The sequence below is a fragment of the Mus musculus genome, chromosome 17, assembly GCF_000001635.26.
Source record: "Mus musculus strain C57BL/6J chromosome 17, GRCm38.p6 C57BL/6J".
NCBI classification, from domain to species: domain Eukaryota; kingdom Metazoa; phylum Chordata; class Mammalia; order Rodentia; family Muridae; genus Mus; species Mus musculus.
The window spans coordinates 6817335-6828411 of NC_000083.6; the positions used below are offsets into that span (position 1 = coordinate 6817335).

At 43.7% G+C, this 11077-nt stretch overlaps 1 long non-coding RNA gene across 2 annotated transcripts in view; it reads right to left on the reverse strand.

Annotated features, from left to right (window-relative positions):
- Positions 1-10682, reverse strand: part of Gm2885 (predicted gene 2885) — a 29634-nt gene extending 18952 nt beyond the window's left edge. For both annotated transcript variants that reach the window (NR_165812.1, NR_165811.1), the window contains exon 1: positions 10510-10682. This is a non-coding gene — a long non-coding RNA (predicted gene 2885). The remainder of the gene's footprint in view (positions 1-10509) is intronic.
- Between the last annotated feature and the right edge of the window lie 395 nt (positions 10683-11077).

Here is an 11077-nt window from a genome sequence, read left to right on the forward strand (position 1 = left end):
AATGGGTCTAACTGCTTAATGAAACCACCAGATCCCTGGCTTTCCATCCAATGCATCATTCGGCCTGCCAGGGCCCTCGATCTCCCCTTGTTTTTCAGAACACTAGCATCTTTGAGGCTCATTAAATAGTGATTTTTGTAGACCATTCCTCACTTTGGGCTTGTCTGATGTCTCCTCCTAGGTTGAAGTGAGGTGTTTGAGTGGAAACTTCACAGGCAGGGTTCATGTTGTTACTGTAGCTTGTCAGATGGACCAGGACTCCATCCGCCCGGTTATCAGTACTACTCATTTCTTTTTCCTGACAGGTCCTGGCGCAGGTTTATTTACACACATAGCAAGCACTTCAGGATATCAACTCTGTGTAGACAGCAGCCCAGGAAAACGCCAGTCTTTTTGCCCTCACACGGAGAGCTGAAGCCCTCTGTCCCAGAGTCTTCTCAGGACTCAGGATTGTTGGCCTTGGCACTGACCAGCAGAGCCCGAGACGTTTGTGATGTGGGCACCCAAGCACCGGGGATGTGATGGGCTTCTGTATTTCAGCATGGGTAATGTGGACAAATTGAACTTTAACGCTCCTGAAACACTGGGAATTGTGACTTCCACGGGATTGACCAGGGCCAGGAGGGGCTATGCCTAGCACTGTCACCACGGGTGGGGCCACAGCTCTGTAACGCTCCTTCTGGTTCTTGGCAAACCGTGTGTTTGTCAGAAGCTGCTTTATGGTTTCTAGAGTTTTGTTTCGTCTATGATTTCTGTGCTATTGTGGGGACTGTGCTGTGCCTACCCAGTAGCTGGACAGTTTTATCTACATTGATTGCCATGCTACTGTAAGATTGAGCTATCTATTATCTATCATCCATCTATAATCTATTGTCTATTTATTATCTTTCATCCATCTAGCATCTATCTACTTTCTACCTGTCATCTATTAATCTATCTTCCATCTATCATCTATTTATTTATCTATTTATCATCTATCACCCATCTACCTACCATCTACTTTTCTATCTATCATCTACCTATCATCTATAATCATCTATCTACCTATCTATCTATCTATCTATCTATCTATCTATCTATCTATCTATCTATCTATCTATCTGTTATCATCATCTTACTATGGACTCATAGATTCCAATTTTATTAAATGGTTTTATAGTTTCATGCTACATGTATAAATATTTGTTTATATTTTATATTTATTTATTCTTACTCTATGTCTACGAGTGTTGCCCGTATGTATGTTTTATACAGTGCCCATAGAGGCTAGAAGATGGCATTAGACCCTCTGGAAGTAACATTACTGATGGTTGTGAGCACACAAGTGGGTGCTGGCAACAGAACCTGGGTCCTCTGCAAGAGCATCAAGTGCTTTCAACCACTGCACCGTCCTTCCAGTCCCCATGATATATTTTAACGTTTGGACCATTTCAAACTTGGCTAGTGAACTCACATTGTTTAAGTTGGCTTCTGTGTCCCCTGATTCATCTCCATCACTTGGTAGCTTTCTGATGTTCTAGCTCTACAAGATATTCTAAGTTTATCTTGTACTTTTCCTGGTTGTTATGGTTTCATCTCCGTTGCTGTGTTAAAACACCATGACTAAAAGCAACTAAGAGGAGGGAAGGGTTTATTTCATTTTACAACTTCAGGTCACAGTCCCTCATTGAGGGAAATCAGAGCAGGAACTTGAAGCTGAAACCATGGGGAAACACTGCTTGCTGATGCATTTTCTCCCTCCCAAGTTTACCTAGTTTTCTTACACAGCCTATGATTACCTATCCAGGCATAGTACCACCCACTATGGGATGGACTCTCCCTATCAATGAACTGCTAAGTCAGTTTCCTAAAGGCATAACCAGCCAGGCACAGTGAGTGTTCTTGAGCATTTCTGACTTTCACTGCGATGGATTATGGGTCATATATTCTTCACAGGCAGTTGTCCTTAGAGAATCTGTATGTGGCATAAATGTTTCCCTTCCAATCCCACATGAACCTCTGAATGCCTCGTCAGGTGTTCATTCCATGATTTGCATTTCTCAGGCTCCACTGTTATTTTTTAGAGGAACCCTGTCTTTGTATAACCAATAGTGTTAGTATTAGAATGTGCCCCCTCAGTGACTGTGGTATTATGGAATGTCACCTCTACAGCTAAAACCTTCAGTGATGTGCCAACAGAGAGCATCATCTTGCCGTTTGTAATGTCTGTAAAAACAAGAAACTTCAACTTGAAGTTCTTAGACGTAGTGTTAGAGCTGCCCATTCAACTTGAAGTTCTTAGACAGTAGTGTTAGAACTGCCCATATTTAATGCGATACCTCTCCCCAGTGCTGCTGGCCCATTTGCTTGCTCTTCAGGAATAATGATTTCTATCAAATGATTTTCCTCAAGCCCCACAAAATTACCTCAAGTTCTAGTCCTAAGGTAGAGAGCAAAGGACATTATGGAAAAACCAAAGAAACAAAATACCATAGGGAAGGTATTAGAGACAACAGCACTGCCCTGAAGACATATCATATCCGGTCCTTCACCATAAAAGCCAGTCTCCAGGAAGTGGCTTTTCTGATAACACATTGCCTTTAGGATTAGGTCAAATGACTTTTAGTGAAGGCCTGAAGCCATTTTTTGTTGGATTGCTTCATCGGAGACACTCCAGGATCCTAAGGCCTTGTGAGTGGTGTTGCCTATAATCTCCATTTGCTGCCTCCATCCTTTCAACTTTGTACATATACTTACATTCTTCCATGTGCTATTATTTATTTCTCTCATCTCTGGTAGAACACAATCCTCCCCTTCTATAGCATGAGCCTCAAGTAACATAGTTTGACTGTACCAGGGAAGTAGGAAAAGACAAGACCAAGAATTCTTTGTAGGATGAATGGATACTTCTAAGGAGTCCACTTAAAATGTAGATCAGAGAGGTTGACAAGATGACCCAATGGCTGAGAACACTGTCATTAGGCCTGATAACAAGAGATTGAACCCAAAGACCCTCATAGTAGAACGAGAAGAGCGAGTCCTGCAAGTTGTACACACACACACACACACACACACACACACACACACACACACACGAACTTTGAAAAAAAATGTAGATTGGGCACTGAGGTGAAAGCTGTGTCCTTTTGCTTAGGAAAAATAAATCAAGCTCTAGCTACAATGTGTCCTCTCAGTTTTGTCAATAAGCAATGCTTTTGGGGGGGTAACAGTATAGGGTTTTCAACAGCAGTCCTTGGTTGGAGTAATGACAACCAAATAACCTGGGTCAACCGTACCCTAATTATCACCTACAATGACAGGAGTCAAAAGGAAAATAAAGATTAGTACATTCAGATATATGGGCATTGGGCATCTTCTTTATTTCACACCCTGTTTGTGTTGCTATTTTTATGGCTAATAATTGGTCAGTTATTATATGGTGGATGCTAGTTTCTCATCACTAAAATAAAAAATTTTGTGCAAGATGGCCAAAACCAAAAGTATGCACTAGTAGTCTAAAAAGTGAGCCTGTCTCATTTCTTTTCTATTGAATTGACTGCTCATCTGGTGGAATCAACTGATCCAAATAAGCATTTGGGTGTTAAATATATGTTACATAAGTTCCACAGCTGAGTCATGAAAAATTATTTCACTTGCATTCAAACCGCTTAGTTAATATTTTATATGTCTCTATTCAGTTCACTTAAAACATAGTTGGAAGCCGGGCGTGGTGGTGCACGCCTTTAATCCCAGCACTCGGGAGACAGGGGCAGGCGGATTTCTGAGTTCGAGGCCAGCCTGGTCTACAGAGTGAGTTCCAGGACAGCCAGGGCTATACAGAGAAACCCTGTCTCGAAAAACAAAAAAACAAAACAAAACAAAAGAACATAGTTGGATAATGCACTAGTCAGGGTTCTCTAGAGGGACAGAATTTGTAGACTGAGTACACATCACATGGGAGAATTTATTAGATTGGTTTATAGTATATTTATTATGAAAATGATATTCCTTTGATTGGCCTATATGCCAGAGAGGCTGAGACTCTCGTAGTTATTCAGCTCATAGATGCCTTTGTCACACTTTGGCTCTGAAGCTCCAGATCTTTAGCCCACATTATAAGACCTAAGAAACTGGATCTCCATAGCAGCAAAGGATGCAGCAACAAAGTAGATGCACTTACCAGAAGGGAGCAAAGATGGGCAAGGAAAACAACCCTTTCCCCCTTTCCCTCTGATCTCTTTATTCTGGGGTACCTAATATTCACCCTTAATCCTCCCTGTAATTACCCAATCAGATCTTCCACAAACCCCTAGACCTTCCCACAGTTAACCCTAGATTCAATCAAGTTGACAACCAAGATTAACTGTCACAGGTGGATAATGGTTTGTGTTCTGGGCTGAGCAATGTCAGGAACATAGATGAGCACATCTGTCTTTCCCCTGTGTCAGAACAATAAAAAATTCGAAAGATACACCAATTTTGTTGACTTTAACTCACTATGTACTCCTGATTTGGCAATAATTCTAATCCTAATACTAACTCTGAGATTACACATACGCCACACAATGATAAGTAGGTCACAAAATGGCTTAAAAAAAGGTTAATAAGGATCTTCATTAAGTTTGAGGCCAACTTGTTCTACATAGTGAGTTCCAGACTAGCTGGAACTACAAAGCAAGATTGTAAAAACAAACACTGTTGTGAGGTTCATGGGCTGACTGGAGACAAGAATAGAGAGCAGAGGGCCGCTACAGTTGATTAGTTGGGATGGTAACATGAGATCCAACCACATAGCTTTCTGGATCTACACTGTCTTAGGGTTTCCATTGTTGTGAATAGACACCATGACCAAGGCTACTCTTATAAAGGACAACATTTAATTGGGGCTGGCTTAAGGGTTCAGAGGTTCAGTCCATTATCATCAAGGTGGAAGCATGGCAGGGTCCAGGCAGGCATGGTGCTGGAGAAGGAGTTGAGAGATCTACATCTTGTTTCAAAGGCACCCATGAGAAGACTGTCTCACCAGCAGCTAGGAGGAGGATCTCAAAGCTACCTCTACAGAGACACACTACCTCCAACAGGGCCACACCTACTCCAATAAGGTCACACTTCCTAATAGTGCCACTCCATGGGCCAACCTTATTCAAACCACCACATACACCAACCACAATTCAAGTAGTCTTAGATCAAATGGGGGCTGAGGGGTTGGGTGTGCTCAGCTGAAGCCCCAAGGGCAGAATCAGGAAGTTTGCCACCTGTTGATCCAATGACTTGTTATCAGATGGTCTGACAATAGGTTAAGGATGCCAACAAAACCAATATTAGCTGTGTTTCCTTTCATAAGTATTGATTGGCCTGATATGTTCAATAAACTCACTGGCCAGGCTCTTTTGATGTGGTGTTGATATACCTGTGTGTTCTTGACTTACTCTGTTAATAGTTGGTACTATCTTTATTTGTGTAAACATGTTATCAGTTTGTGCCTCAGGGTTTGTGCTGGACAGTGACTGTTAATATACACAAGCCAGATGCAGTTACTGGGTCTCTGCATTCATTCTCACAATGGAGCCAACTGCTCTTATGAAATGGAGTCACTTAGGACAAGACACAGTCTGAAAGATCTGTGAGTATGGAGTAACTAAGAATAAGGTATAACTTGATCTCCAGTTTGTCACGTTTGCTAGTAACTTCCACTACAGCCCATTGTTCTATCTGCCCATTCATATACTGCATGCTTTACAATCTGCTACTTAAGTCTCCTTGATTAGCAGCATTGAAAATAATCTTTTATATCTCTTATGCAAAAATCTTTTGACAAGAAATTTCAATAGCTTTGAAGGGGAAAAATATCCTCTGAAGTGTGTGTGTATATGTTTATATTTATACTAAAAAGAACATCTTTTTTGTTAAAATCTGCTTTCTGGCTGGGCGGTGATGGGGCATGCCTTCAGTCCCAGGACTCCAGAGGCAGAGGCAGGTGGATCTGTGAGTTCAAGGCCAGCCTGGTCTACAGAGTGAGTTCCAGGACAGGCAAGGTGACACAGGAAAAAAAAAATTTGTCTCAACAAACAAACAAACAAACAAACAAACATTGGCTTCCTGTTCTCTGTTGCTTTCTGTTGTTTTTTTAGGAAATTTTTGATTTCTTCTGTATGTATTTATTCTTGTCAGACTGAGTAACATTCATGAAGCTTTATAGGGTTGGAACCACAGACCAGAAAGAAAACATACTTATTACCATAAAGGTAGCCTTTATTTTCCTCATGACAGTTTGTCAACCAGGCTCTTTGGCTAAAATGTTTTCAATAAGTTCTACTAAAAAATAACAAATATGGCATGTGAGATGGCTCAGCAGGCAAAGGTACTGGCCCAACATCTGAGTTCTATCTTTGGGATCTACACAGTGAAAGAAAAACAGCAATTCCCAAGTTATTATCAGGTCATGATAGCATACAGACACATACAGACACAAATCAAGAAATAACTGCTGTGGTAGTATGACTAGGAATAGCCCCCATAAGCTCATATATTTGAGTGCTTGGTCATTAGGGAGTGGCATTACTTGAGAAGGATTAGGAGGTGTGGCTTTGTTGGAGTAGGTGTGGCTCTGCAGCAGGAAGTTTGTCACTGAGGGTGGGCTTTGAGGTTTCAAAAGCCCAAGCCAAGCCGGGTGGTGGTGGCACACGCCTTTAATCCCAGCACTTGGGAGGCAGAGGCAGGCGGATTTCTGAGTTCAAGGCCAGCCTGGTCTACAGAGTGAGTTCCAGGACAGCCAGGGCTACACAGAGAAACCCTGTCTTGAAAAAACCAAACAACAACAACAACAACAACAACAACAAAGAAAACCAAAAGCCCAAGCTAGCCCAGCATTGCTTTCTCATCCTGCTGCCTTCAGATCTGGATTTAGAACTCTCAGCTACTTCTCAGTACCATGCTGCCTGTGTGATGCCATGCTTCCCACCATGATGATCATGGACTAAATCCCTAATACTGTAAGTCAGCTCCAATTAAATGCTTTCTTTTATAACAGTTGCTGTGGTCATGGAGTCTCTTCACAGCAATAGAACACTAAGACAACGGCAGTATCATTTTTAATTTAAAATAGCAAATGTTTAATGCTGGATAGATTTTTCTGAAGTCATTTGTCAAAGGAATGACAGACAATTAAGCCTGAAGCTGCTATTTGGTTCTTGGGTTGATCATTGTTAAATTCTCAGAAAGGACATTTGAACTGATGGATGGTAACTATGTCTTAACACAAATTGCTGCCTGACTCTGAACCAGTACAATTAATGACTGTATCTCTGAGGAAGGAGCAATAAAGATGTGATCATCATGATTCAATGTGTTCTCTTCTTGATGACTCAGGGGAAGGGGCAAGAAAGACCTTACAGTTTTTGAATGCCGACTCATGTCATTCACTAATCTGGGAACATCAAATGGCTCAGTCAGTCTTTTCTGTAAAGTAAGTTGTGGGTAAGGAAATGGAAATTCAGGGGTTGGGAAACACACACATTATCAGACAGAAGGAGGCTGGGGTTAAACCCAGGCCTTGCTCCAGGCTGCTCCCACCTCAGTTTTTTGTAATTGAGCCTGTAACTTCTGTCAGGTAGCTCTCAGTAGGAAAACACAGCAGAATATTTGAAAGTCATTATTACAAGCCATTTGTTTCCTAGTTCCTAATCCTAAGCAGATCTGAGATCACTCTCAGCAAACAGCTCTGTCTCCAAAGCACACAAGAAACCAAACCAAGATCTTTAAAAAAAAAAAAAAATCCAAACTTTGTTCTGTAGACTTAATATGGTCTGGCCAGTCAGTTTCTGTCTTAAATCAACAGCAAAACAATATCTTCTTGACCCCGGCTCTTGTTGTGCCAGCCTTAGACTGTTTCCAAGTAAGACAAGAGAACACAGAACACTGACTGGAGAAAAGGAAGATGCCCCGTGGTGAGGCCATTTTCCACCCCCTGGCTTCAATCTCTAACGTTCACAGCGACAGTGCTATACTGGCTGGAGAGAACACAGGAAGGTCTGTAACCTCTGTGGTGGCTGCAGTCACCAAAGAGGGTGGCAGGGAATTTGTCATTTTCAGTGGAAAAGAAGTGAACACTGAAGATGAGCTACTATTTTGGATTTGGATTTGCTTTACCAAACCCAGACACCAACTTCCTTAAGAGCTAAAGATTGATGGGGGTTGGTTTTGTGCACAGCGTATTCAGATGCCGTTTTCTGGGTCCAGAGATCTGCTTGCAGTCTAGACATTAGCTTTGGCGTTATCACTGGAGCACCTCCTGTCTCAATGCTGTGTAAAAATTGTTTTCCAGCACCTCTGATTGGTTAATAAAGATCTGATCAGCCAATAGCTGGGCAGGAGAGTTAGGAGGTGGGACTTGCGATCCCAGTGAAAGGGTCTCTGGTGAGGACCACAGGGAGAGAGCGATTGAACATGAGAATTCACCATAGCATTGGCATAAGGAAGTCGACAGGGCAGTGGCTATGAGGACACTGATGGAGCAGGAGTAGCCAGGACAAGACTAAGATGGCAAGTAACAGGGCACGTGAGTGGGTAGTAGGCAGCCTAGTCAGGTGAGATTAAGTCTAGAATAGGTAAGTATCTGGCCAGCTATTAGTGCTTGATGCTTGTTAATAAATATAAGGTCTCCGTGTCAGTATTTGAGAGCTAGCACAGGCACAGAAAAGCCCTAAATTACTATTACAAAGGATGCTTTCATTTATTCATTAAGTAGGTAGGAAGAATGCCTCAAGATGGGCTGCAGAGATGATGGCTCAGTAGTTAAGAACACTTACTCCTCTTTCAAAGAACCTAGGTTCAGTTCCCAGAACTTCCATAGCAGTTCACAGTCATCTGTAGGTCCAGTTCCAGGGGATCTGATGCCTTCTTCTGGGCTCTGAGGCAATCAGGCATATATGTGGTCCACATACACACATGCAGGTAAAATACTAATACACATAGCATGCAAATAACTTTTTAAACAGACTATTTCAAGGGATGCAATGTCTTTACAACACAGATCAAAGTTTTAAACTCATAGCAAAACTACTTAAAATTGTTTGTTTTTTTAAAGATTAAAAACATTTTCATTGGGGTTGGAGAGATGGCTCAGCAGTTAAGAGGATTGACTGCTCTTCGGAAGGTCCTGAGTTCAAATCCCAGCAACCACATGGTGGCTCACAACCAATTGTAATGGGATCTGATGTCCTCTTCTGGGGTGTCTGAAAACAGCTACATATAAGGGGCCAGAGCCAGAGGGGCAGAGCGAGAAGAAAAAGTGTCTGAAGACAGCTACAGTGTACTTACATATAACAAATAAATCTTTAAAAAAATTTTATGTGCATGTACATGGACCACTGTATGCATGTGCCAAAAGAGGCCAAATGAGGGCAACTGTATCCCCTGTAACTAGAGGTACAGTGGTGCTGCTGTGAGCTGCCCAATGTGGGTGCTGGCACCTAAATCTTAATCATCTCCACGGCCTGCAACTAGGTATTTTGTAATCCAAGAAATGACACAGAAAAGTAAGGCAACAAGGAGCATGTTGGTGCTCGCCTTTAATCCTACCATTTGGGAAGCAGAGGCAGGTGAAGCTCTGTTAGTTCAAGGCTAGCCTGCACTGCTTACTAGAAAGCCCTTGTCTCAAAAACTGAAAACAGACAAACAACCACAAAAAACAAAACCAACCAAACAAGGGAAGAAACGACATTGTAGTAGTTGAAGGCACATGAGGTCAAAAGGTCTTAGTATATATAACTTGGCACTGCCTTCACACTACCCTAAGAATTGTGTCAAAATATGCAGGCTCTATGCGCCTTCAACTAGCTGCTTCTGGGGTTTTTCAGGATTCTTCTGTCTTACCCTTAAAGCCCTGGAATACAGATACAGTTAACAGTGACATGGAATTTGGAGATTCACATAGGTCTTCCTGGCTGGGCATCAAGGGCTTTACCCACTGAGCCATCTCGCCAGCTCTTTTAAAGTATCCTAAGAATACTTGGTGACTCACACGGGTACTTCACTTCTTTCATAACTCACCACATGTCCGAGAAAGATAGTCACATGCCTTGTACCCTGAGAATACCTCCTATTGATAGACAGGCCCTATCAGAGCTTCACCAAATGTCCCTGGTTGCTCTTAGCACAGTAAGAGAATGGGATGGAAATGAGAACCGTGTGATGTCTAAGGGAGGCATCATGCCAAGCCAGGGAAATGAGGAATGACTCGCAATTGCAACTGCTCACGCTGAGGCCAAGAAACTAGATGGCTGGTTTATCAGAGCCAAGTCAGGATGGAGAAAACCGCGGGCAGGCGATTTAAGGAAGCTCTGGGCTCATGTCTGGGTTAGGTTTTGTCTCCTGTCTCTGCCATCTGGCTGCTTGCTCCCAGCAGGGCGAGGGTGGTTCTTGCCAGGGCCCGGCAACACACAGGATTTTTCTCATCAAAACACATTCACACAGAGACCGTTCCGCACCACATTCCAGAAAGGTACCGTGGTGCCGCATGGCCGCCCCTACCCGGCAGCCGGAAGCTCACATCCGCCCAGTCTCTCCTCCACCTTTCGGCGTCCAGGCGTGTCGTCACCATGGATGGCCAATCAGAGCGCGCGACTAAAATAGCGCAGTATAAAAGCTGGCGGGAGGACACCGGCCGTTCCGCTCCTTTGCCGGGCGTGGTTGCGCGCGCAGGTGATGGGCCTCCGCCCCGCCCACTGCACACCTGCTTCCGCCCGACGTGGGCCCGGAAGTTGTTAGCCGCCGCTGCAAACTCTGGCGGCAATTTGGTTTGTCAGTGAGTAACAAGCGCAGAACTGGGCTCGTGCTCGGCGGGACTCCCGCCTCCCGGGCTTCTCTTCAGACAGTAGGCCGCCGCAGCCTTGCGTCATCCAGGCCGCCTTGTAGCGCGGATGGAGCCGCACTTCCGGTGGGATCGTGCCCCGCCCGGGTGCCGGAAGGACGAGCCCTTCTCCACCCTGGGAGCGGCCCGGCCCGCTCGCTGTTCCAGGCCTTTCTAGGAGGCTCGAGCTCCAGAGCGTGAAGGGACAGAGGCCTTGGGCCCCTGCACATCTCACACCTGACTTCATTC